This window comes from Anser cygnoides, chromosome 16, assembly GCF_040182565.1.
Source record: "Anser cygnoides isolate HZ-2024a breed goose chromosome 16, Taihu_goose_T2T_genome, whole genome shotgun sequence".
Classification (NCBI taxonomy): Eukaryota; Metazoa; Chordata; class Aves; order Anseriformes; family Anatidae; genus Anser; species Anser cygnoides.
Genome location: NC_089888.1, coordinates 4014 through 27797, shown reverse-complemented (window position 1 = coordinate 27797; position 23784 = coordinate 4014). Strand labels below are relative to the sequence as shown.

Sequence of the window (23784 nt, the reverse complement as noted above, 5' to 3'; positions counted from 1 at the left end):
CTGAGCGTGGTTGGCAGGAGGAGGTGGGGAATTGTCTGGCAGGGGAGCTGTTCAGGACTGGTAGGTTTGCTTTCTAGGAGCGTGCGGCATCCTTCCTGTGCGATGCCACTGGTTGTTGGGCAGGAACGTTCCAGCTCGTGTGTCTTAAACAACGTAGCTTGTGCAGTGTGTGTTGTGTGGCCCGGGCAGAGTTTGCCGCGGCGCTGTGAGCGAAGAATCTCAGTTCGAGCTGGTGAGCAGCTGAAGTAAAGGAGCTGGGAAGAGAGAGGTATTGCAGCAGGTACGCTGTGGCTGTGAGGTGCCTCAGGGTGTGCTTTTCTCTTGTCTGTGCAGGGGCTTCGTGCAGTCTTGGACAGGGAAATGCCCGTGTCACGGAGCAGTGAGGGAAGGTGAGCGTGTTGTCAGCCTGGTCGTCCCTTAACCGAAGTGAACGGACGTAGTGGGTTTATGTGGCAAGGTTTTGGTAGCAGGGGCTCTAGGGGTGGCTTCTGTGCGAAGAATCTAGAAGCTGCCCCATGTTAGGTAAGGGCCCCGCTGCTGAGCGGAGCCAATAAGGGATGTTGTTTGCGCGTCTGTGAGAGCATATTTAAGACAGGGAAAAAAAAAAAAAAACCACGCTGGTCCATGTAGCAGCTGGGAGAGCAAGAGGAGTGAGGAACAGCCTTGCAGGCGCCAAAGTCAGTGAAGAAGGAGGGGGAGAGGTACTCCAGGTGCCGGAGCAGAAGTCCCCTGCGGCCTGTGGCGAGGACCATGGTGAGGCAGGCTGTCCCCCTGCAGCCCACGGAGTACCACGGTGGAGCAGGGTTCCATGCTGCAGCTGGTGGAGGAGGACACGGTGGAGCAGGTGGACCTGCACTGATGGAGGCTGCGGCCTGTGGAAGACCCTTGCCGGAGCAGATTCCGGGCCGGACCTGTAGACCGTGGAGAGGAGACCACGCAGGAGCAGGTGAGCTGGCAGGAGCTGCTGCCCGTGGGGGACCCAGGTTGGAGCAGTTTGCTCCTGAGGGATGGACCCCGTGGTATGGACCTACATCTGGAACAGTTCTGGAAGAGCTGCTGCCTGTGGGAAGGCCATGCCAGATCAGTTGACCAAGGACTGCATCCTGTGGGAGGAACCCCACAGCCCAGGGGATGAGGGCGTCTGAGAAGGAGTGGCGGCAAAGAAGCGCTATAGACTGACCATAAACACCAATCACCTGCACCGCTGGGGGGGAGAAGGTGGAAGAGGGTGGTTTGGGGGTGGGGGGAAGGTGCTTTTGGTTGCTTTCGTTTGTTTCTCGCTTCTCTACATTGTGTAGTAATAAGCAATAAATCTTTCTATCTTTCTATGCTGAGTGTGTTTTGCCTATCACGATATTTACTGTGTAATCTCCTCGTCCTTATCTCAACCCTTGAGCCCTTTTTCCTTGTATTTTCTCCCTGTCCTTCTTTGAGGAGGGAGAGTGAGAGAGCGGTTTTGGTGGAGCTCGGTCGCCTACCCCTGTAAAACCACCACGGGAAGATGTTCAGGTGTTTCCCTCTGAGGGTCTGAGGTGAGGCTGTTTGGGACAGAGGAGCAGCGTGGCAGGTGGTGGCTTGCAAGCACAGAGGTCATTTTGTCCTTCTGTGTTCCCAGGTGGCATGGGTGGTGGTGGCCGTTCCTTTCGAGCTTGGATCTAACTTGCGGGTACAGAGGCAAGTGGACTGTTGTTTTGAAACGAAAACATTAAATATGGGGTGATTTCTGTTGTTGAGGGATGGGTGCTAATGCTGTCAGCTGAACGTTTGTCTTCTGACTGTGTTTTCCTTTGTTCAGGCTGAAACGCAGTGTGCAGTACAGGACGTCACAACCCGAGCTACCTCTGGAGTGACGCTGGTGAGTGATGAGCAGAGGTAGCTGTTATTTTTGGGGTGCGGTTGTCGCTGCAGTTTTTTTAACTACATCCAATAGAGTAAAATTCCAGTTTCTCTTTTAGAGGTGCTCTAGGTGGCTTCAGAGAACGGGTGGAAGCATCTGCCATGTGGGGTAGGTAAGCGGCTGAGGTAAAGGAGGGGATGAGAGTAACTGTCCTGAGGGTGCAGTGGCTTTTATTGCTGTGGTTGCTTTCTCTTGTGCTTATCAGGTGCCCCAGGCAAGGTGGGCTGTGATAGTCTTTGGAATAGGAGCAAAGCGGGTCATTGGAATGCTGTTTGGTTCCTGAGAAAGGTGTTGCAGAGGAAAAAGGTGGTCTGGCGTGGCAGCTCCTGATGGTGGTCGTCTTCAGTAGGTGAAGCGGTGCCTGAAGCCCCATCCCGTGTAGCCTGAGCACGCCTCGCTGAGGTTGAAGCCTGCTTTCCAGCAGTTTCCAAAACTGTGTTGAGGCTGAAATGGTGTGTCTGTGTTTGGGCTGGGGTTGCACCTTGGTGAGAGTAGGGATGAGTTTTAAGTTGGTGCAGCAGAGGGCCGGGCTCCATTGTCCTGTAGTGTGTTTTGACCCATCAGCATAGCCTTTTGGTTTACAGATAGCCCACTCAAGTAGGTGATTTTTCCTGTGAGTGATGTTATTACATGGAATTGATTTTTTTTTTTTTTGGCATGTAATCATGTAATCTGTTATGCTCCCAGATTTTTCTTTCTATATAAATAAAGGTTTGAGCTAATCCTAGCTGAAAAAATTTCAGTTACTTGCTTGGTCATATTGTCCTTTCAATATTCAAAGCTGCAGCAAAAGCATGGGTATTGTTGCTTCTAGAATCACCCCAGTTCTCTTGTCTGCAGTCTGCATGCTATTGAGCTAAACCAGATTAAAGAAAAAACAAAAGAAAAACAAAAAACAAACAAACAAAACCAAAAAAAAAAACACCAAAAAATCCGCACATCTGCTGTGCTGCTTGTGCTCTTTCTACTTTCTTGTGCTTTGCCCCTCCCCTTTCCCAGGTGATTGGGTTTGGGTGCTGGGCGGGGCCAAATGGTATATGAGCCCCAGGTATGCCATTAGGGAGTTCATTGTGCCTGGGCTGCTCTTTAGGGTAAGTGCTTTGTTTTTCCTTCAGTCAGTTGCAGGGTTCTTTGGGCAGGTTGGAGTCTATGGATTTCTAGATTTTAAGTGCTTGGAAATCACTTACTAGAGGGATATTTAGCAGAGGTTGCTGGCTCACTTGTTTTTGGGATGGTGGGATCCACTTGTGTTTTTGGGTTATATTTGAATCTCTAGACGTATGAAGCCACCTGTGTAACTCTCCAGAGGACTAAAAAGAGCTTGATTACACACTACAAGAGGCTTGACCACGTAGGCGCAGTATTACCAAGAGACTGAGCAGGGTCGTATCAGAGTTACCTTTTTCATCTGTGAAGGGTAGGTCTGTGATCGGCGCTGCCAGGGCACATTTTCGCGCGGCGCCGCCCGGGCACATGGTACGCCCATCTTTGTGAGGTAACAACTAGTAGGATCTGTTAGAGTAAACCAATCTAGTAATAGGTGCCTGTATTGCATGCAGCTCTTCTTCAGGTGAGTAATTGTTATAGCATGTTTACGGATAGGATGGCAGTGCTACTTTGTATGTTTGCTTTGTGGTTCTGGGTCCCTTATAATTTTTGCTGAATTAAGGTAAATATTATGAAAGTTATAACCTTGGTGGCAAAGTGAGGGAGCAGGGTTTAGGAGATAAGTATCATCGAAGCTCCCTGTGTAAGCATGCATCTGAAAAGAGTAGCAGTAGGCGTGTAAGGGGTAGTCTTTTTCAGGGTTAGGGACAGTTTGTTGTAGTTTTGGAGCTTTTGCCTGTGGTTTGTGTGGCTGTAGAGTCTTTAGACGTTGCAGCCTTCTAGATTTTTAAGTGCTTGGAATTCACGTAATAGAGGTGTGCTTAGGAGGTGTTGCTGGCTAACTTGTTTTTGGGAAATGGTGGGGTACGGTTCCTTTTTTTTTTGAGTCATCTTTTAATCTCTAGGTATATCAAGTCATTTGCATAACTGTCCAGAGGCTTCACAAGGAGCTTCAGTACGCATTAGAAGGGGCTTGACCGCATAAGTGCAGTATTACGGAGAGACTGAGCAGGGTCACCGTTCTCATCTGTAAAGGGTAAGTCTGTGATTACCCCTGTTGGGGCTGCTGTGCATTCATGGCGTTTTGGCATTTGTGGACCTGAGGGTGTGTTTTTTTTTTCCTGGCTCCCGTCTCTGTGTCTGAGTCCTCTGCAAGGAGCTGTACTCTTTGCATGTCCATCACGGATATGACCTTCTCTTTTTGTTTCTTGTAGCCCAGGGCATGGGCACGGACACTTGAATGAGGCATGAGGGTGAGTGGACGGCAGTGTGGGCCCTGAGTTGGTCAGTGGATTGTGTTAGTCTGCTTTGCCTGTTATGCAGGCTTTGGAAGCACCTTGAGACAGCAGAGTACATCTCCTGCCACGTTCCTGAGGCGCGCCAGGCGTCAGCGGTTCCAGTTCCTGAAATGCTGGAGATGCTCGGAGCACAAGAGGAGCTGGGAGCGTGATGCATCTCCTTGGGATGTTAGGTGAGCGAAGCGGTGGTACTGGGTTGGGGAACGTGGGTCTGGGGCTTCTTGGCTGTTGGGGTAGGGGAGGAAAGAAGAGGAGTGGGTATAGACTGTTTTGTGGATTGTCATTTTTGTTTGTTCTTTCTCCTTGGTCTAAGCTACGTGACCTTGGCTCAGCACAGTAAATGGAAGCGCTAAGCCTGGATCGGGAAGGTGAGTGGAGAAAAGTTGGGAAAAGGGCATTGGTTTTGGTTTGGTAGTCTATTGGTCCCACCTCTGGGTGACTCCTCTTTTCCGGGGACGAAGAAGATACTGGGAACATCCTAGTTGGCCTCTGTGGTCCACCTTGAGGATGGATTGTGACCCCTGAGAATTAAGTCCAGGCGCAAATACTGTGTGTTTGGGGGTGGTTGGCAGGGGAAGGCGGGCAGTTGTCTCGAGTTGGTCTATCTGACTTCAGTAGCAGAGCAGGTCAGTGGACTACTGTTTTGTTTTTGAGGTGGGTGTTTCACTGGAAGAAGTTTGGCTGGTGTGCCAGTGCCCGATGGCACTTTATTTCTGCAGGTGAAGAGGAGCCTCGTGCCGGAAGCAATGTCCTGGCTAGCCTTCGTGTTCCTTGATGAGGATGGAACCTGCCTCCCGTCATTCCCAAGCTAAGTTGTGGGGCAAGTGCTATGTTTGCTTTCAGGTTTTGAATGCACACATAGGGTGAGGGTCTGTGCTTTTAAGTCATTGCTGTGGATGGGGCCTTTTAGGATTGATCACGGTCAGACAGTGTGTGGGGGCGTGGGATTCTATCAGGTAGGGCTTGAGCACGTGCCAGGCAGGGCAGTTCCAGCTTGGTGTCTGTGTTCTGTGTTGTCTGTGCTGTGCTGTTGCTCCTGGTGCTTGGCAGGCCCTGGGGAAGCCTTCCTGAGGGTGTTGAACACTTGACCTCACTGGAATAATGCTGATGCTCAATCGGAAGCTGAGCATTTCTTGTCTTGCAGTGGGAGCCTAAAGAGATCATTTCTTCTGTGCGTGTAATTTTTTTGTATCAAATGTTTCTTGATGTGATTATCATATGTTACACGCTCCTCAGGTCTTGATATCCTCATTGCCTTTTTCCACTGGACAGATTAGATGGGCAACTTGTTAGCCACACCAAAGGTCCTAAATGCTTGTTTCATCATCGTAGGGCTGATCTGAGCACTTCTTGACTTGCAGTCGCAGCTTAAAGCGCAGATGTGTTTCAGGTCTTGTGCATCATATTCGGTTTCAGATGGCATCTGTTTCCATCCTCGCTGTTGCGGAAGTCATGTGGGCTTCATCAGGAGCTCTGTCTTGGGAGTTCATTTCGGAAGCATTTTTCTTCTGGGGTTTGCACTCCCCATCCTTCTGGTCTCTTGCCTTGAAGGCAGGCTTTTTATGCCTCCGTCATCCCAGTTCTGGCAGTTGCTTCCAGTCGCATGTAGTGACATTTGAGTCTCTCCTTGGGTCTGCTGCAGAGCACCTGTTCTGACTAGCTGTCGCTGTAGGGCTTCCCTCTGCGAGTCCTTTTTTTGCGCCTTGTGTTCTGTGTTTTGTTCGTAACGTTTGTAGCGTGCCTGTGTGTGTGTTTGGCCTGGAGCTGTCCTGCCTGGCAGTTAGCGATGGTAACTAACGTGGCGGTGTACTAATACATTGTCCGGACTGTTTTGGCAAAGACATCCGGGCTGCCTCTGGGCACGTACTGAAGGGCAGCTGGCACAGAGTCATCTCCGTGGTGTTTGGCAAATGTGGAGGGGGAGACCTGAGCTGCTTGCGAGCAGCTGTTTGCGTAGTGCTTGAATAGTGCTAGAGGAGAGGTCTGTCATTGAATCTTGAAAGCTCGCAGATGTGGAGTGTTTTTATTTTTCTCCAGTCCTAGAGAAACCTTAGGAGGAACCGGTCAAAGGAAAGAGCTCCTTCTGGAGCTGTCAAGCTCTCGTTCGGCAGCTCGGTGACTGTCTTGATCTACTTCTGAGGTGCCGAGGCAAGGGGGCTGCTGTTTTGAAATGATAAAATTAGCCATGGGGTCCCTTGTGTTGTTGAGGGATGGGTGCTAATGCTGGCAGCTGAATGATTATCTTCTGACTGTTTTCATTTGTTAAAGCTGAAACACAGCGTACAACCTGGGACTTCACAACCAGAGCTGGTTTTGGCAAGGTGAGCGATGAACAGATGCAGCAGTTATTTTAGGGGTGCGGTTGTCACTGCAGTTACTTAACTACACAAAATACAGTTAAAGTCCTGTTTATATTCCAGAGGTGTTGTAGCTGGCTTAAGAGAGCAGATGGAAGCATCTGCCTCGAGGGCAGGTGAGGGGGCAGAGTAAGGGAGCAGGTGAGAGTACCTGTCCTAGCTGTGCTGCGGCTTTGGATGCTGCCGCGGCCTATGCTTTTCTTTTTCTTTCGCAGGTGCCTTGCACAGACTCAGAGGGGCCAAGCTGCATTCTGAAGAGCAGCACGAGAAGGGCAGGCTGGTCGTGAGTGGGGTTGGAGCAGAATGGCCAAGTTGCGCAAGGTGACTGCGAAGGGTATCCATCTTGCTTTGCAGGTGCCATGGCAGGCTCTAGACAGAAGTGGCTGAGGATTTGAGAAGAGGTTACAGAGCATCAAGGAGCGGCACGTGCAGTGACGGTTTCCAAACGGTATGGTTGCTTTCTCTTCTGTTGGTCAGGTGCCACAGGCAAGGTGGGCTGTGACACTAGTCTTTAGAATCGGAGCAAAGCAGGTCACTTGAATGCCGCAGGGCATCTGAGAAGGGTGTTTTAACAGAAAAAGCTTGTCTGGCATGGCAGTGCCTGACGGCAGTGTGTTTCCACAGGTGAAGAGGTGCCTGAAGCCCCATCCTGTCTAGCCTGCGCACACCTCGCTGAGAAGGAAAGCCACTTTCCAGTAATTCAGAAAGCCAAGTTACGTCTCGGCCTCGAGCATCTGGGGCTCGTGCCTGTGCTTTTGGGCCTGTCTGTAGCATTTGGCACCTGCATTAGTAGTTTCTTGGCGTATGTTTAGGCTTTTGGGGCCTGTGTCTTGGGGGGAGGGTTGAGGCCAGTGTTTTGGGGGGGGGGTGTGGAGCTGCTTGTACACCTTTGGGGCTTGCATCTGGGGGGGCGGTTGGGAGTTGCTTGAACACCTTTGGGGACTGTGTCTGGGGGGGTCAGGGCCTGCATCTGTGGGGGTTGGGAGCTGCTTGTACACAGTATGGGCTTGCGTTTGGGGGTGGGTGTTGGGAGCTGCTTGTACAATGCAGGGATCTGCATCTGGAGGGGTTTGGGAGCTGCTTGTCCACCTTTGGGACTTGCATCTGGGGGGGGTTGGGAGCTGCTTGTCCACCTTTGGGACTTGCATCTGGGGGGGGGGGTTGGGAGCTGCTTGTCCACCTTTGGGACTTGCATCTGGGGGGGGGGGTTGGGAGCTGCTTGTCCACCTTTGGGACTTGCATCTGGGGGGGGGGGTTGGGAGCTGCTTGTACATTGCAGGGTCCTGCCTTGGGCATGGTTTCTAGCTGCTTGTACAGCTTTGGGGTCTGCAGCTGGGGGGTGGTTGAGAGGTGCTTGTCCACTGTAGGTGCCCACGTTTGGGGAGTTGGGAGCTGCTTGTACACTTTTGGGGCCTGCAGCTGGGAGGGGTTGTGAGTTGCTTGTACATGCTAGGGGCTTCCCTCTATGGGGCTTTGGGGCCTGCCTCTGGGGGGGGGGGTTGTTGTGAGCTGCTTGCACACCCTTGGGGCCTGCCTCTGCGGGGGCTTGGTGCCTGCGTCTGAGGAGCGGGGGGGTTCAGAGCTGGTTGTACAGTATAGGAGCCTGCGTTGGGGGGGGGTTGGGAGCTGCTTGTACACTGAAAGCCTGGGTTGGGGGGAGAGGTTTGGAGCTGCTTGTGCACCTTTGGGGCTTGCCTCTGGGGGGGGTTGTGAGCTGCTTGTACACCTTTCGGGCTTGCATCTGGAGGGGGTTGGGAGCTGCTTGTACACTGTTAGGGCCTGCCTTGGGGGGGGGTTGGGGCATGTGCCTTGGGGGTGGGGTTGGGAGCTGCTTCTACGCTGTAGGGGTCTGGGTCTTGGGGGGTTGGGGCTGTGTTTACAGCTTTGGGGCGTGCCTCTGGGGAGGGTTGTGAGTTGCTTGTACACGCTAGGGGCTTCCCTCTATGGGGCTTTGGGGCCTGCCTCTGGGGGGGGGGGGTTGGGAGCTGCTTGCACACCCTTGGGGCCTGCCTCTGCGGGGGCTTGGTGCCTGCGTCTGGTGAGTGGGGGGGAGGGGGGTTCAGAGCTGGTTGTAGTGTAGGAGCCTGCGTTGAGGGGGGGTTGGGAGCTGCTCGTACACTGGAAGCCTGGGTTGGGGGGGGGAGGTTTGGAGCTGCTTGTGCACCTTTGGGGCTTGCATCTGGGGGGGGTTGGGGCCTGCCTCTGGGGGGGGTGGGTGGTTGTGAGCTGCTTGCACACCCTTGGGGCCTGCCTCTGTGGGGGCTTGGTGCCTGTGTCTGGGGAGTGGGGGGGTTCAGAGCTGGTTGTACAGTATAGGAACCTGCGTTGGGGGGAGGGGGGTTGGGAGCTGCTCGTACACTGGACGCCTGGGATGGGGGGGAGGTTTGGAGCTGCTTGTGCAGCTTTGGGGCTTGCATCTGGGGGGGGTTGGGGCCTGCCTCTGGGGGGGGTGGGTGGTTGTGAGCTGCTTGCACACCCTTGGGGCCTGCCTCTGTGGGGGCTTGGTGCCTGTGTCTGGGGAGTGGGGGGGTTCAGAGCTGGTTGTACAGTATAGGAACCTGCGTTGGGGGGAGGGGGGTTGGGAGCTGCTCGTACACTGGACGCCTGGGATGGGGGGGAGGTTTGGAGCTGCTTGTGCAGCTTTGGGGCTTGTATGTGTGGGGGGGGTCGGGTGCTGGTTGTACACCTTTGGGGCCTGCCTCTGGGGAGGGAGGGTGGGGAATTGCTTGTATACCTTTGGGGCCTGCGTCTGGGGGGGCTTGGGGCCTGTGTCTGGGGGGGGGGGTTGGAGCTGGTTGTACACCTTTCGGGCTTGCATCTGGAGGGGGTTGGGGCCTGCCTCTGGGGGGTGGTTGTGAGCTGCTTGTACACCTTTGGGGCCTGCGTCTGGGGGGGGGTGGGAGCTGCTTGTACACTGTTACGGCCTGCCTGGGGGGGGGGGGGGCGTTGGGGCATGTGCCTTGGGGGGGTGGGGTTGGGAGCTGCTTCTACGCTGTAGGGGTCTGGGTCTTGGGGGGTTGGGGCTGTTTGTACACCTTTGGGGCGTGCCTCTGGGGAGGGTGTCTGGTGTTTGGGGGCTTTTCTGTAGCGTTTGGGGCTTGCATTTTGGCTTTGGGATGTGTCTTGAGCTTCTGGGGCCTAGCTGTAGTGCTTGGGGCCTGCGGTGTTTGTGATTTGGGGTCTGTATCCAGGGTTTTGCCTTTTTTGTAGTTTTCAGCTTTGTGTCAGTTTCTTTGTCGGTTGCCTGGGGTTAGGGGCAGTTTGGGGCTGGGATCATTAGTCAGTGTCATTAGCGTCGGGGTGTTGATATGAAGGGTTAGGGTTGTGGTTAGAGTTGTTAGTGCTAAAGGGAATAAGGATTTTAGGGTAAGGGGATCAAGGTTGTGGGAATAAAAATGTTTTTGCACAGAGTTACCTTGTTTAGAGGGAAGGAAGGTGGTATTGAGATATGCTTGCAGTGAGAAGAAAGCTTACCAGACAACCTTGTGAAATGCAGACAACCAGAATCCTTAGAGCAATTGGGTGGAAATCACGGTGTAAGAAACATTACCACCTCAAAGAGGAGAACAGTCAAGGAAAAAAGAAAATTGACTTGTAACACGCCAGCAGCTGTGTATTTTCAGTGAAGCACCGGATAGATTGTGAACCTGGATTACCCAGTCAATGGGGAAACTGAAGCGAAGAATCTCAGAGCTGGTGAGGAGCTGAAGTAAAGGATCTGGGAAGAGAGAGGTATTGCAGCAGGTACGCTGTGGCTGTGAGGTGCCTCAGGGTGTGCTTTTCTCTTGTCTCTGCAGGGGCTTCGTGCAGTCTTGGACAGGGAAATCCCCGTGTCATGGAGCAGTGAGGGAAGGTGAGAGTTTTTTCAGCCTGGTCATCCCTTATCTGAAGCGAAGACATTCAGGTGTTTCCCTCTGAGGGTCTGAGGTGAGGCTGTTTGGGACAGAGGAGCAGTGTGGCAGGTGGAGGCTTGCAAGCACAGTGGTCATTTTGTCCTTCTGTGTTCCCAGGTGGCATGGGTGATGGTGGCCGTTCCTTTCGAGCTTGGATCTAACTTGCAGGTACAGAGGCAAGTGGACTGCTGTTTTGAAACGAAAACATTAAATATGGGGTGACTTCTGTTGTTGAGGGATGGGTGCTAATGCTGTCAGCTGAGTGTTTATCGTCTGACTGTGTTTTCCTTTGTTCAGGCTGAAACGCAGTGTGCAGTACAGGACGTCACGACCCGAGCTGCCTCTGGAGTGACTCTGGTGAGTGATGAACAGAGGTAGCTGTTATTTTTGGGGTGCGGCTGTCGTTGCAATTTTTTTAACTACATCCGATAGAGTAAAATTCCAGTTTCTCTTTTAGAGGTGCTCTAGGCGGCTTCAGAGAACGGGTGGAAGCATCTGCCATGTGGGGTAGGTAAGCAGCTGAGGTAAAGGAGGGGATGAGGGTAACTGTCCTGAGGGTGCAGTGGCTTTTGCTGCTGTGGTTGCTTTCTCTTCTGTTTATCAGGTGCCACAGGCAAGGTGGGCTGTGATAGGCAATGCAGGAATAGGAGCAATGCAGGTCACTGCAATGCTGTTTGGTTCCTGAGGCAGGTGTTGTAGAGGAGAAAAGCTTTCAATATTCAAAGCTGAAGCCAAAACATGGGGATTGTTGCTTCTAGAAACAACGCAGTTCTCTTGTCTGCACCCTGCATGCTGTTGAGCTAAGCCATATAAATAGATACATAAACCACAGGTGTTGCTTCTCCTCTTTCTACTTTGTGCTTTGCCCCTCCCCTTTCCCAGGTGATTGGCTTTGGGTCCCAGGCAGGGCCTAGTGGTAATTGAGTCGCAGGCATCCCATCAGAGAGCTCATTATGCCTGGACTGCTCTTTGGGGTAAGTGCTTTGTTTTTCCTTCAGTCAGTTGCAGGGGTCTTTAGGTGGGTCAGAGTCTACAGACTGATGCGTTTCGACGTAGAGACCGGCACGCCCATCTTTGTGGGGTAACAACTAGTAGTATCTGTTAGAGTAAACCAATCTAGTAATAGGTGCCTGTACTGCATGCAGCTCTTCTTCAGGTGAGTAATTGTTATAGCATGTTTACGGATAGGGTGTCAATGTTACTTTGTGTGTTTACTTTGTGGTTCTGGGTCCCTTATGATTTCTGCAGAATTAAGGCAAATATTATGAAAGTTACAACCTTGGTGGCAAAGTGATGGAGCAGGGTTTAGGAGATAAGTATCATCGAAGCTCCCTGTGTAAGCATGTGTCTGAAAAGAGCAGCAGTAGGCGTGTAAGGGGTAGTCTTTTTCAGGGTTAGGGACAGTTTGTTATAGTTTTGGAGCTTTTGCCTGTGGTTTGTGTGGCTGTAGAGTCTTTAGATGTTGCAGCCTTCTAGTTTTTAAGTGCTTGGAATTCACGTAATAGAGGTGTGCTTAGGAGGTGTTGCCGGCTAACTTGTTTTTGGGAAATGGTGGGGTACGGTTCCTTTTTTTTGAGTTACCTTTTAATCTCTAGGTATATCAAGCCATTTGCATAACTGTCCAGAGGCTTCACAAGGAGCTTCAGTACGCATTAGAAGGGGCTTGACCGCATAAGTGCAGTATTACGGAGAGACTGAGCAGGGTCACCGTTCTCATCTGTAAAGGGTAAGTCTGTGGTTACCCCTGTTGGGGCTGCTGTGCATTCATGGCCTTTTGGCATTTGTGGACCTGAGGGTGTGTTTTTTTTTTTCTGGCTCTCGTCTCTGTGTCTGAGTCCTCTGCAAGGAGCTGTACTGTTTGCGTGTCCATCACGGATATGACCTTCTCTTTTTGTTTCTTGTAGCCCAGGGCATGGGCACGGACACTTGAATGAGGCACGAGGGTGAGTGGACGGCAGTGTGGGCCCTGAGTTGGTCAGTGGATTGTGTTAGTCTGCTTTGCCTGTTATGCAGTCTTTGGAAGCACCTTGAGAGAGCAGAGTACATCTCCTGCCACGTTCCTGAGGCGTGCCAGGCGTCAGCGGTTCCAGTTCCTGAAATGCTGGAGATGCTCTGAGCACAAGAGGAGCTGGGAGCGTGATGCATCTCCTTGGGATGTTAGGTGAGCGAAGCGGTGGTACTGGGTTGGGGAACGTGGGTCTGGGGCTTCTTGGCTGTTGGGGTAGGGGAGGAAAGAAGAGGAGTGGGTATAAACTGTTTTGTGGATTGTCATTTTTGTTTGTTCTTTCTCCTTGGTCTAAGCTATGTGACCTTGGCTCAGCACAGTAAATGGAAGCGCTAAGCCTGGATCGGGAAGGTGAGTGGAGAAAAGTTGGGAAAAGGGCATTGGTTTTGGTTTGGTAGTCTATTGGTCCCACCTCTGGGTGACTCCTCTTTTCCGGGGACGAAGAAGATACTGGGAACATCCTAGTTGGCCTCTGTGGTCCACCTTGAGGATGGATTGTGACCCCTGAGAATTAAGTCCAGGGGCAAATACTGTGTGTTTGGGGGTGGTTGGCAGGGGAAGGCGGGCAGTTGTCTCGAGTTGGTCTATCTGACTTCAGTAGCAGAGCAGGTCAGTGGACTACTGTTTTGTTTTTGAGGTGGGTGTTTCACTGGAAGAAGTTTGGCTGGTGTGCCAGTGCCCGATGGCACTTTATTTCTGCAGGTGAAGAGGAGCCTCGTGCCGGAAGCAATGTCCTGGCTAGCCTTCGTGTTCCTTGATGAGGATGGAACCTGCCTCCTGTCATTCCAAGCTAAGTTGGGGTGCAAGTGCTATGTTTGCTTTCGGGTTTTGAATGCACACATAGGGCGAGGGTCTGTGCTTTTAAGTCATTGCTGTGGATGGGGCCTTTTAGGATTGATCATGGTCAGACAGTGTGTGGGGGCGTGGGATTCTGTCAGGTAGGGCTTGAGCATGTGCCAGGCAGGGCAGTTCCAGCTTGGTGTCTGTGTTCTGTGTTGTCTGTGCTGTGCTGTTGCTCCTGGTGCTTGGCAGGCCCTGGGGAAGCCGTCCTGAGGGTGTCGAACACTTGACCTCACTGGAATAATGCTGATGTTCAATCGTAAGCTGAGCATTTCTTGTCTTGCAGTGGGAGCCTAAAGAGATCACTTCTTCTGTGCGTGTAATTTTTTTGTATCAAATGTTTCTTGATGTGATCATATGTTACGCGCTCCTCAGGTCTTGATATCCTCATTGCCTTTTTCCACTGGACAGATTAGATGGGCAACTTGTTAGCCGCACCAAAGGTCCTAAATGCTTGTTTCATCATCGTAGGGCTGATCTGAGCACGTCTTGTCTTGCAGTCGCAGCTTAAAGCGCAGATATGTTTCAGGTCTTGTGCATCATATTCGGTTTCAGATGGCATCTGTTTCCATCCTCGCTGTTGTGGAAGTCATGTGGGCTTCATCAGGAGCTCTGTCTTGGGAGTTCATTTCCGAAGCATTTTTCTTCTGGGGTTTGCACTCCCCATCCTTCTGGTCTCTTGCCTTGAAGGCAGGCTTTTTATGCCTCCGTCATCCCAGTTCTGGCAGTTGCTTCCAGTCGCATGTAGTGACATTTGAGTCTCTCCTTGGGTCTGCTGCAGGGCACCTCTTCTGACTAGCTGTAGGGCTTCCCTCTGGGAGTCCTTTTTTTGCGCCTTGTGTTCTGTGTTTTGTTCGTAACGTTTGTAGCGTGCCTGTGTGCGTGTTTGGCCTGGAGCTGTCCTGCCTGGCAGTTAGTGACGGTAACTAATGTGGCGGTGTACTAATACATTGTCCGGACTGTTTTGGCAAAGATATCCGGGCTGTCTCTGGGCACGTACTGAAGGGCAGGTGGCACAGAGTCATCTCCGTGGTGTTTGGCAAATGTGGAGGGGGAGACCTGAGCTGCTTGCGAGCAGCTGTTTGCATAGTGCTTGAATAGTGCTAGAGGAGAGGTCTGTCATTGAATCTTGAAAGCTCGCAGATGTGGAGTGTTTTCATTTTTCTCCAGTCCTAGATAAACCTTAGGAGGAACAGGTCACAGGAAAGAGCTCCTTTTGGAACTGTCAAGGACTCGGTAGGCAACCCGGTGACTGGCTTGATCTACTTTCCAGGTGCTGAGGCAAGGAGGCTGCTGTTTTGAAATGATAAAATTAGCCATGGGGTCCCTTGTGTTGTTGAGGGATGGGTGCTAATGCTGGCAGCTGAATGATTACCTTCTATGTTTTCATTTGTTAAAGCTGAAACACAGCGTACAACCTGGGATGTCACACCCAGAGCTGCCTCTAGCAAGGTGAGCGATGAACGAACGGAGCAGTTATAGTTGGGTTGCGGTTGTCACTGTCACTCTAAGTGACCCCTCTTTTCTGTTTTAGAGGTGTTGTAGCTGGCTTAAGAGGGTAGATGGAAGCATCTGCCTCAGGGTAGGTAAGCGGGTAGAGGTAAGGCAGCAGATGAGAGTAACTGTCCTAGCTGTGCTGCGGCTTTGGATGCTGCCTTAGCCTATGCTTTTCTTCCTCTTTCACAGGTGTCTCGCACAGGCTCAAAGGAGCAAACTGTATTCTGAAGAGCTGCTTAAGTAGGGGGGCTGGTCATGAGCTGGGTTGGAGCGGAATGGCCAAGTAGCACGAGGTGACTATGAAAGGTCTCTGTCTTGCTTTGCAGGTGCCATGGCAGGCTCTCCACAGAAGTGGCTGAGGATTTGAGATGAGGCCGGAGAGTGACAAGGAGCAGTACGTGCAGGGATGGTTTCCAAGCGCTGCGGTTGCTTTCTCTTCTGTTGGTCAGGTGCCACAGGCAAGGTGGGCTGTGACATCAGTCTTTAGAATGGGAGCAAAGCAGGTCACTGGAATGCCGCAGGGCATCTGAGAAGGGTGTTTTAACAGGAAAAGTTTGTCTGGCATGGCGGTGTCTGATGGCAGTGTGTTTCCACAGGTGAAGAGGTGCCTGGAGCCCCATCTCATCTAGCCTGCACGTGCCTTGAGGATAAAGCCTGCTTTCCAGCAGTGTGGAAAGCACCACCAGTCTGTGGTGCCGGCCTGGCCGAGTTGGAGCATGTGAGCAGCTGAAGAAAAAGAGCTAGTGAAAGAGAGGTATTGCAGCAGGTAGGCTGTGCCTGTGAGGTGCCTGAGGATCTGCCTTTTCTTTTTTTTCTTTTGTGGGTGCTTCCTGCAGCCTTGGAGAGGTGAATCCCCACATTGTGGAGTGCTGAGGAAAGACAAGAGGGTCGTCAGCCCAGTCAGTGTCCCTAAGCAAGGTCCCCCTAAGGCAAGTCCTTGAAGTGTTTCCCCTGGTTTAGCAGGTGCTGCAGCAGGCCTTCCTCAGAATCTGCTGAGGGTCTGAGGTGAGGCTGGGTGGGATAGAGGAGCAGTGTGGTGGGTGATTACTTGAGAACACAACGATCATTTTATCCCTTTGTTATCCCAGGTGGTGTGGGTGATACTGGCTGTACTGTTGGAGCTTGGACTCAGAGAGGAACGGGTGAGCACAACCGTATGTTGCTTCAGTGGTAGTCAGTATTGCGGAGGAGGTGGGCATCAGGGCCGGTGTGCTAGTGAATGCTGGTACGCTGTTTTTGCAGATGATGATGAGCCTGGCCATGGACTAAGATGTCTCTCAGTGTCTGTGCATTTCTTGAGGTGGAGGGAATTTACCATCCAGCAATCTGAGAGCTAAGTTGAGGGGCACCTGGTATTTGCATATGTGGTGTGGCTGATGGGAGCTGGGAGCTGGAGCAGCATGGAGCCAGCCGGCTGAATATACTTGGTGGCACTGTGAGGGTGGTTGAGGCTGCGTCACCTTCAGGCTGCTTGAGGCTGGGTCACCAGGCTAATAGAAGGAGCAGGGGGTATTTTGTAGTGTGAGTGTATGTGCCAGGCAGGACAGTTCCCATCTGTTTATTTGTCTTGTAGCGCTGCTTCTGCAGTGTGTGTTCTGTGTCATGCACTCCTCGGGTCTTTGTATCAGATGTTTCTTGATGTGATCATCATGTTACGTGCTCCTCAGGTCTTGATATCCTCATTGCTTTTTGCACTGGACAGACTAGAAAGGCAACTTGTTAGCCGTACCAAAGGTCCTAGATGCTTGTTTTGTCATCACGGGTCTGATCCGAGCACTTCTTGTATTGCAGTCGCAGCTTAAAGCGCAGATGTGTTTCAGGTCTTGTGCATCATATTCGGTTTCAGATGGCATCTGTTTCCATACTCACTCTTGCAGAAGTCATCTGGGTCGCATCAGGAGCTCTGTCTTGGGAATTCATTTCCTAAGAGATTTCTTCTGGGGTTTGCACTCCCCATCCTTCTGGTCTCTTGTCTTAAAGGCAGGCTTTTTATGCCTCCATCATCCCAGTTCTGGCAGTTGCTTCCAGTCGCATGTAGTGACATTTGAGTCTCTCCTTGGGTCTGCTGCAGGGCACCTGTTCTGACTTGCTGTTGCTGTAGGGCTTCCCTCTGGGAGTCCTCTTTTTTTTTGCGCCTTGTGTTCTGTGTTTTGTTCGTAACGTTTGTAGCGTGCCTGTGTGTGTGTGTTTGGCCTGGAGCTGTCCTGCCTGGCAGTTAGTGATGGTAACTAACGTGGCGGTCCATCGGTGTACTAATACATTGTCCGGACTGTTTTGGCAAAGACATCCGGGCTGCCTCTGGGCACGTACTGAAGGGCAGCTGGCACAGAGTCATCTCCGTGGTGTTTGGCAAATGTGGAGGGGGAGACCTGAGCTGCTTGCGAGCAGCTGTTTGCATAGTGCTTGAGTAGTGCTAGAGGAGAGGTCTGTCATTGAATCTTGAAAGCTCGCAGATGTGGGGTTTTGATTTGTTGTTTGTATTTCTTTCCCCTCCCCAGTAGAGGGGTAAACCTTAGGAGGAACAGGTCACAGGAAAGAGCTCCTTTTGGAACTGTCAAGGACTCGGTAGGCAACCCGGTGACTGGCTTGATCTACTTTCCAGGTGCTGAGGCAAGGGGGCTGCTGTTTTGAAATGATAAAATTAGCCATGGGGTCCCTTGTGTTGTTGAGGGATGGGTGCTAATGCTGGCAGCTGAATGATTATCTTCTGACTGTTTTCATTTGTTAAAGCTGAAACACAGCGTACAACCTGGGACTTCACAACCAGAGCTGGTTTTGGCAAGGTGAGCGATGAACAGATGCAGCAGTTATTTTAGGGGTGCGGTTGTCACTGCAGTTACTTAACTACACAAAATACAGTTAAAGTCCTGTTTATATTCCAGAGGTGTTGTAGCTGGCTTAAGAGAGCAGATGGAAGCATCTGCCTCGAGGGCAGGTGAGGGGGCAGAGTAAGGGAGCAGGTGAGAGTACCTGTCCTAGCTGTGCTGCGGCTTTGGATGCTGCCGCGGCCTATGCTTTTCTTTTTCTTTCGCAGGTGCCTTGCACAGACTCAGAGGGGCCAAGCTGCATTCTGAAGAGCAGCACGAGAAGGGCAGGCTGGTCGTGAGTGGGGTTGGAGCAGAATGGCCAAGTTGCGCAAGGTGACTGCGAAGGGTATCCATCTTGCTTTGCAGGTGCCATGGCAGGCTCTCCACAGAAGTGGCTGAGGATTTGAGAAGAGGTTACAGAGCATCAAGGAGCGGCACGTGCAGTGACGGTTTCCAAACGGTATGGTTGCTTTCTCTTCTGTTGGTCAGGTGCCACAGGCAAGGTGGGCTGTGACACTAGTCTTTAGAATCGGAGCAAAGCAGGTCACTTGAATGCCGCGGGGCATCTGAGAAGGGTGTTTTAACAGAAAAAGCTTGTCTGGCATGGCAGTGCCTGACGGCAGTGTGTTTCCACAGGTGAAGAGGTGCCTGAAGCCCCATCCTGTCTAGCCTGCACACACCTCGCTGAGAAGGAAAGCCGCTTTCCAGTAATTCAGAAAGCCAAGTTACGTCTCGGCCTCGAGCATCTGGGGCGCGTGCCTGTGCTTTTGGGCCTGTCTGTAGCATTTGGCACCTGCATTAGTACTTTCTTGGCATATATTTAGGCTTTTGGGGCCTGTGTCTTGGGTGTGTGTGGAGCTGCTTGTACACCTCTGGGGACTGTGTTTTTGGGGGGGGGGGTCAGGGCCTGCATCTGTGGGGGTTGGAAGCTGCTCCTACAATGTAGGGATCTGTATCTGGGGGGGTTGGGAGCTGCTTGTACACCTTTTTGACTTGCATCTGGAGTGGGTTGGGAGCTGCTTGTACACCTTTGGGACTTGCGTCTTGGGGGGGTTGGGAGCTGCTTGTACACTGGAGGGTCCTGCCTTGGGCAGGGTTTGTAGCTGCTTGTACAGCTTTGGGGTCTGCAGCTGGGAGGGGTTGTGAGTTGCTTGTACACGCTAGGGGCTTCCCTCTATGGGGCTTTGGGGCTTGTCTTGGGGGGGGGGTTGTGAGCTGCTTGCACACCCTTGGGGCCTGCCTCTGCGGGGGCTTGGTGCCTGTGTCTGGGGAGTGGGGGGGTTCAGAGCTGGTTGTACAGTATAGGAGCCCGCGTTTGGGGGGGGTTGGGAGCTGCTCGTGTACTGGACGCCTGGATTGGAGGGGAGGTTTGGAGCTGCCTTGTGCACCTTTGGGGCTTGCATCTGGGGGGGGTTGGGTGCTGGTTGTACACCTTTGGGGCCTGCCTCTGGGGAGGGAGGGTGGGGAGGGAGTTGCTTGTACACCTTTGGGGCCTGTGTCTGGGGGGGCTTGGGGCCTGCGTCTGGGGGAGGGAGTTTGGAGCTGGTTGTACACCTTTCGGGATTGCATCTGGAGGGGGTTGGGGCCTGCCTTTTGGGGGGGTGGTGGTTGTGAGCTGCTTGTACACCTTTGGGGCCTGCGTCTGGGGGGGGAGGTGGGAGCTGCTTGTACACTGTTAGGGCCTGCCTTGGGCGGGGGGTTGGGGCATGTGCCTTTGGGGATGGGGTTGGGAGCTGCTTCTATGCTGTAGGGGTCTGGGTCTTGGGGGGTTGGGGCTGTGTTTACAGCTTTGGGGCGTGCCTCTGGGGAGGGTGGGGAGTTGCTTGTACACCTTTGGGGCCTGTGTCTGGGGGGGGGGTTGTGGCCTGTGCCGGGGGGGTTGGGAGCTGCTTGTACACTCTAGGGTCCTCTGGCGGGCTTTGGAGCCTCCCTTTGAGGGGTCAGTTGGGAGCTGGTTGTACACCTTTGGGGCCTGAGTCTGGGGCGTGGGGGCTGGGGCTGGGGCTTGGGGCCTGTGTCTGGGGGTGGGTTGTGGCCCGCTTGTAGACTTCTGCAGCCTGCGTCTGGTGTTTGGGGGCTTTTCTGTAGCGTTTGGGGCTTGCATTTTGGCTTTGGGATGTGTCTTGAGCTTCTGGGGCCTAGCTGTAGTGCTTGGGGCCTGCGTCTGGGGCTTTTCTGTAGCATTTTGGTCGCGTGTTTGTGATTTGGGGTCTGTATCCAGGGTTTTGCCTTTTTTGTAGTTTTCAGCTTTGTGTCAGTTTCTTTGTCGGTTGCCTGGGGTTAGGGGCAGTTTGGGGTTTGGATCATTAGTCAGTGTCATTAGCGTCGGGGGGTTGATATGAAGGGTTAGGGTTGTGGTTAGAGTTGTTAGGGTTAAAGGGAATAAGGATTTTAGGGTAAGGGGATCAAGGTTGTGGGAATAAAAATGTTTTTGCACAGAGTTACCTTGTTTAGAGGGAAGGAAGGTGGTATTGAGATATGCTTGCAGTGAGAAGAAAGCTTAACAGACAACCTTGTAAAATGCAGACAACCAGAATCCTTAGAGCAATTGGGTGGAAATCACGGTGTAAGAAACATTACCACCTCAAAGAGGAAAACAGTCAAGAAAAAAATAAAATTGACTAGTATTGACACAGCCAGCAGCTGTGTATTTTCAGTGAAGCACCGGATAGATTGTGAACCTGGATTACCCAGTCAGTGGGGATACTGGGGAGGGTCCTGGTCACCGAGAGGAAAAAAAAATTTATAAAAACTGTGTTATGGAACTAGTAGGCAGTTTGTGGGACGCCTGCCATTGCAATCGTGAATAAAAATACTACTTCACTGAGATCCTTGCCTGAGCCTATGTTATTGGTTACAGAGTGTTTCTAACAAGGTGTTACGGTTTTAAGGTTTCAGGGCTAAGGCACTAGGGTTGGGTTTCAGGGTTAGGGTTTCCAGGGTTAGGATTTTAAGGTTGTTAGGGCTGGACTTATAAGGGTTAGGGGTTGGGGGTTAGTGTGTTAAGGTTTTAAAATATTTTGTGGTTTTAGTGTTGATAGGGTTTTTAGGGTTAGGGTCTTAGGGTTTTAGTTATGGTCAGGTATTTAGAGTTAGGGTTTTAAGGTCTTAAAAAAAAAAAAATTAAGGTTAGGGTCTCCAGGGTTAGGGCTTTGAGAATCTTTACTTTTTGGGTTAGGGTTTAGAGGGTCTTAATTTTTAGGGTTAGGGCTTTTAGGCGTAGGTCTAGTGTGGTAAATTTTATCGGGTTAGGACTGTAAGGGTTTTAAGGTTAGGGTTTCTAGGGTTTTTTGGGGTAGGGGTTAGGGTTAGATCCGTGGGAGCCGTAGTGTTAGGGGTCAGGGTTCTTAGGGGTTAGGCCCAATATTAGGGTGGAAGGCCAAACTAAGGGGGGAGCCCCCCCAAAATTGAAGGGTTGAAGCCCAAAGTTAGGGGAAGGAACGTCAAAATTGTGGGGTCCCCCAAAATTGGGCGGAAGAGCTCTTAATATTGGGGGAAACCCAAAAAAGGAGGGTGGGGGACTCTAAAATTGGTTGTGTCCCCCCAAATTGGTTGTGTCCCCCCCAGTTAGGGGAGGAACCCCCAAAATTGGATGGGCGAACCCCCATATTGGGGGGGAAGAACACTTAAATGGAAGTGTGAAATTCCAGAATTGAATGTGGACCCCCCAGAACAGTCTTCAGGGGTTTAGTGTGGTAAATTTTATCGGGTTAGGGCTGTAAGGGTTTTTAGGGTTAGGGTTTCTAGGGTTTGTTGGGGTAGGGGTTAGGGTTAGATCCGTGGTTGCCATAGCGTTGGGGGTCAAGGTTCTTAGCGGTTAGGCCCAATATTAGGGCGGAAGGTCAAACTAAGAGGGGGGGAGCCCCCCCCAAAATTGAAGGGTTGAAGCCCAAAGTTAGGGGAAGGAACGTCAAAATTGTGGGGTCCCCCAAAATTGGGCGGAAGAACTTTTAATATTAGGGGGGAACCCAAAAAAGGAGGGTGGGGGACTCTAAAATCGGTTGTGTCCCCCCCGATTAGGGGAGGAACCCCCAAAATTGGGCGGGCGAACCCCCAACTTGGGGGGAAGAAGACTTAAATGGAAGTATGAAATTCCAGAATTGAATGTGGACCCCCGAGAGCAGTCTTCAGGGGTTTAGTGTGGTAAATTTTATCGGGTTAGGGCTGTAAGGGTTTTTAGGGTTAGGGTTTCTAGGGTTTGTTGGGGTAGGGGTTAGGGTTAGATCCGTGGTTGCCGTAGGGTTAGGGGTCAAGGTTCTTAGGGGTTAGGCCTAATATTAGGGAGGAAGGCCAAAATAAGAGGGTGGCAGACCCGCAAAATTGAAGGGTTGAAGCCCCAAGTTAGGGGAAGGAACGTCAAAATTGTGGGGTCCCCCAAAATTGGGCGGAAGAACTTTTAATATTAGGGGGGAACCCAAAAGAGGAGGGTGGGGGACTCTAAAATCGGTTGTGTCCCCCCCAAAATCGGTTGTGTCCCCCCCAAAATCGGTTGTGTCCCCCCCAAAATTGGTTGTGTCCCCCCCAATTAGGGGAGGAACCCCCAAAATTGGGTGGGCGAACCCCCAAGTTGGGGGGGAAGAGGACTTAAATGGAAGTGTTAAATTCCAGAATTGAATGTGGACCCCCTAGAGCAGTCTTCAGGGGTTTAGTGTGGTAAATTTTATCGGGTTAGGGCTGTAAGGGTTTTTAGGGTTAGGGTTTCTAGGGTTTGTTGGGGTAGGGGTTAGGGTTAGATCCGTGGTTGCCGTAGGGTTAGGGGTCAAGGTTCTTAGGGGTTAGGCCTAATATTAGGGAGGAAGGCCAAAATAAGAGGGGGGGAGCTCCCCCCAGAATTGAAGGGTTGAAGCCCAAAGATGGGGGAAGGAACGTCAAAATTGTGGGGTCCCTCAAAATTGGGCAGAAGAACTCTTAATATTAGGGGGGAACCCAAAAAAGGAGGGTGGGGGACTCTACAATTGGGGGGGACCCCCAAAATTGGTCGGGTCCCCCCAAATTAGGGGAGGAACCCCCAAAATTGGGTGGGCAAGCCCCCAAATTGGGGGGAAGAAGACTTAAATGGAAGTGTGAAATTCCAGAATTGGATGTGGACCCCCCAGAGCAGTCTTCAGGGGTTTAGTGTGGTAAATTTTATCGGGTTAGGGCTGTAAGGGTTTTTAGGGTTAGGCTTTCTAGGGTTTGTTGGGGTAGGGGTTAGGGTTAGATCCGTGGTTGCCGTAGGGTTAGGGGTCAAAGTTCTTAGGGGTTAGGCCTAATATTAGGGAGGAAGGCCAAAATAAGAGGGTGGCAGACCCCCAAAATTGAAGGGTTGAAGCCCCAAGTTAGGGGAAGGAACGTCAAAATTGTGGGGTCCCTCAAAATTGGGCAGAAGAACTCTTAATATTAGGGGGGAACCCAAAAAAGGAGGGTGGGGGACTCTAAAATCGGTTGTGTCCCCCCCAAAATCGGTTGTGTCCCCCCCAAAATCGGTTGTGTCCCCCCCAAAATCGGTTGTGTCCCCCCCAAAATTGGTTGTGTCCCCCCCAATTACGGGAGGAACCCCCAAAATTGGGTGGGCGAACCCCCAAATTGGGGGGAAGAAGACTTAAATGGAAGTGTGAAATTCCAGAATTGGATGTGGACCCCCCAGAGCAGTCTTCAGGGGTTTAGTGTGGTAAATTTTATCGGGTTAGGGCTGTAAGGGTTTTTAGGGTTAGGGTTTCCAGGGTTTGTTGGGGTAGGGGTTAGGGTTAGATCCGTGGTTGCCATAGGCTTAGGGGTCAAGGTTCTTAGGGGTTAGGCCTAATATTAGGGAGGAAGGCCAAAATAAGAGGGTGGCAGACCCCCAAAATTGAAGGGTTGAAGCCCCAAGTTAGGGGAAGGAACGTCAAAATTGTGGGGTCCCCCAAAATTGGGCGGAAGAACTTTTAATATTAGGGGGGAACCCAAAAGAGGAGGGTGGGGGACTCTAAAATCGGTTGTGTCCCCCCCAAAATCGGTTGTGTCCCCCCCAAAATCGGTTGTGTCCCCCCCAAAATTGGTTGTGTCCCCCCCAATTAGGGGAGGAACCCCCAAAATTGGGTGGGCGAACCCCCAAGTTGGGGGGG

At 51.8% G+C, this 23784-nt stretch overlaps 1 long non-coding RNA gene across 27 annotated transcripts; it reads left to right on the top strand.

Moving 5' to 3' along the window:
• Positions 1 to 7908: 7908 nt before the first annotated feature.
• On the top strand, positions 7909 to 19041 carry LOC136786524 (uncharacterized). Of its 27 annotated transcripts, none has more exons than XR_010825416.1 (18): positions 7909 to 8697; positions 10156 to 10195; positions 10283 to 10355; positions 10457 to 10586; positions 10670 to 10720; positions 10850 to 10909; positions 11010 to 11063; positions 11435 to 11526; positions 12148 to 12278; positions 12457 to 12713; positions 12854 to 12908; positions 13260 to 14849; positions 14932 to 15357; positions 15491 to 15612; positions 15731 to 15823; positions 15983 to 16036; positions 16137 to 18161; positions 18338 to 19041. It is a non-coding gene; the product is annotated as an uncharacterized lncRNA (long non-coding RNA). The 27 variants fall into 27 exon arrangements; XR_010825414.1 differs by having other exon boundaries at positions 10269 to 10355; XR_010825417.1 differs by lacking the exon at positions 10156 to 10195.
• Positions 19042 to 23784: the final 4743 nt, after the last annotated feature.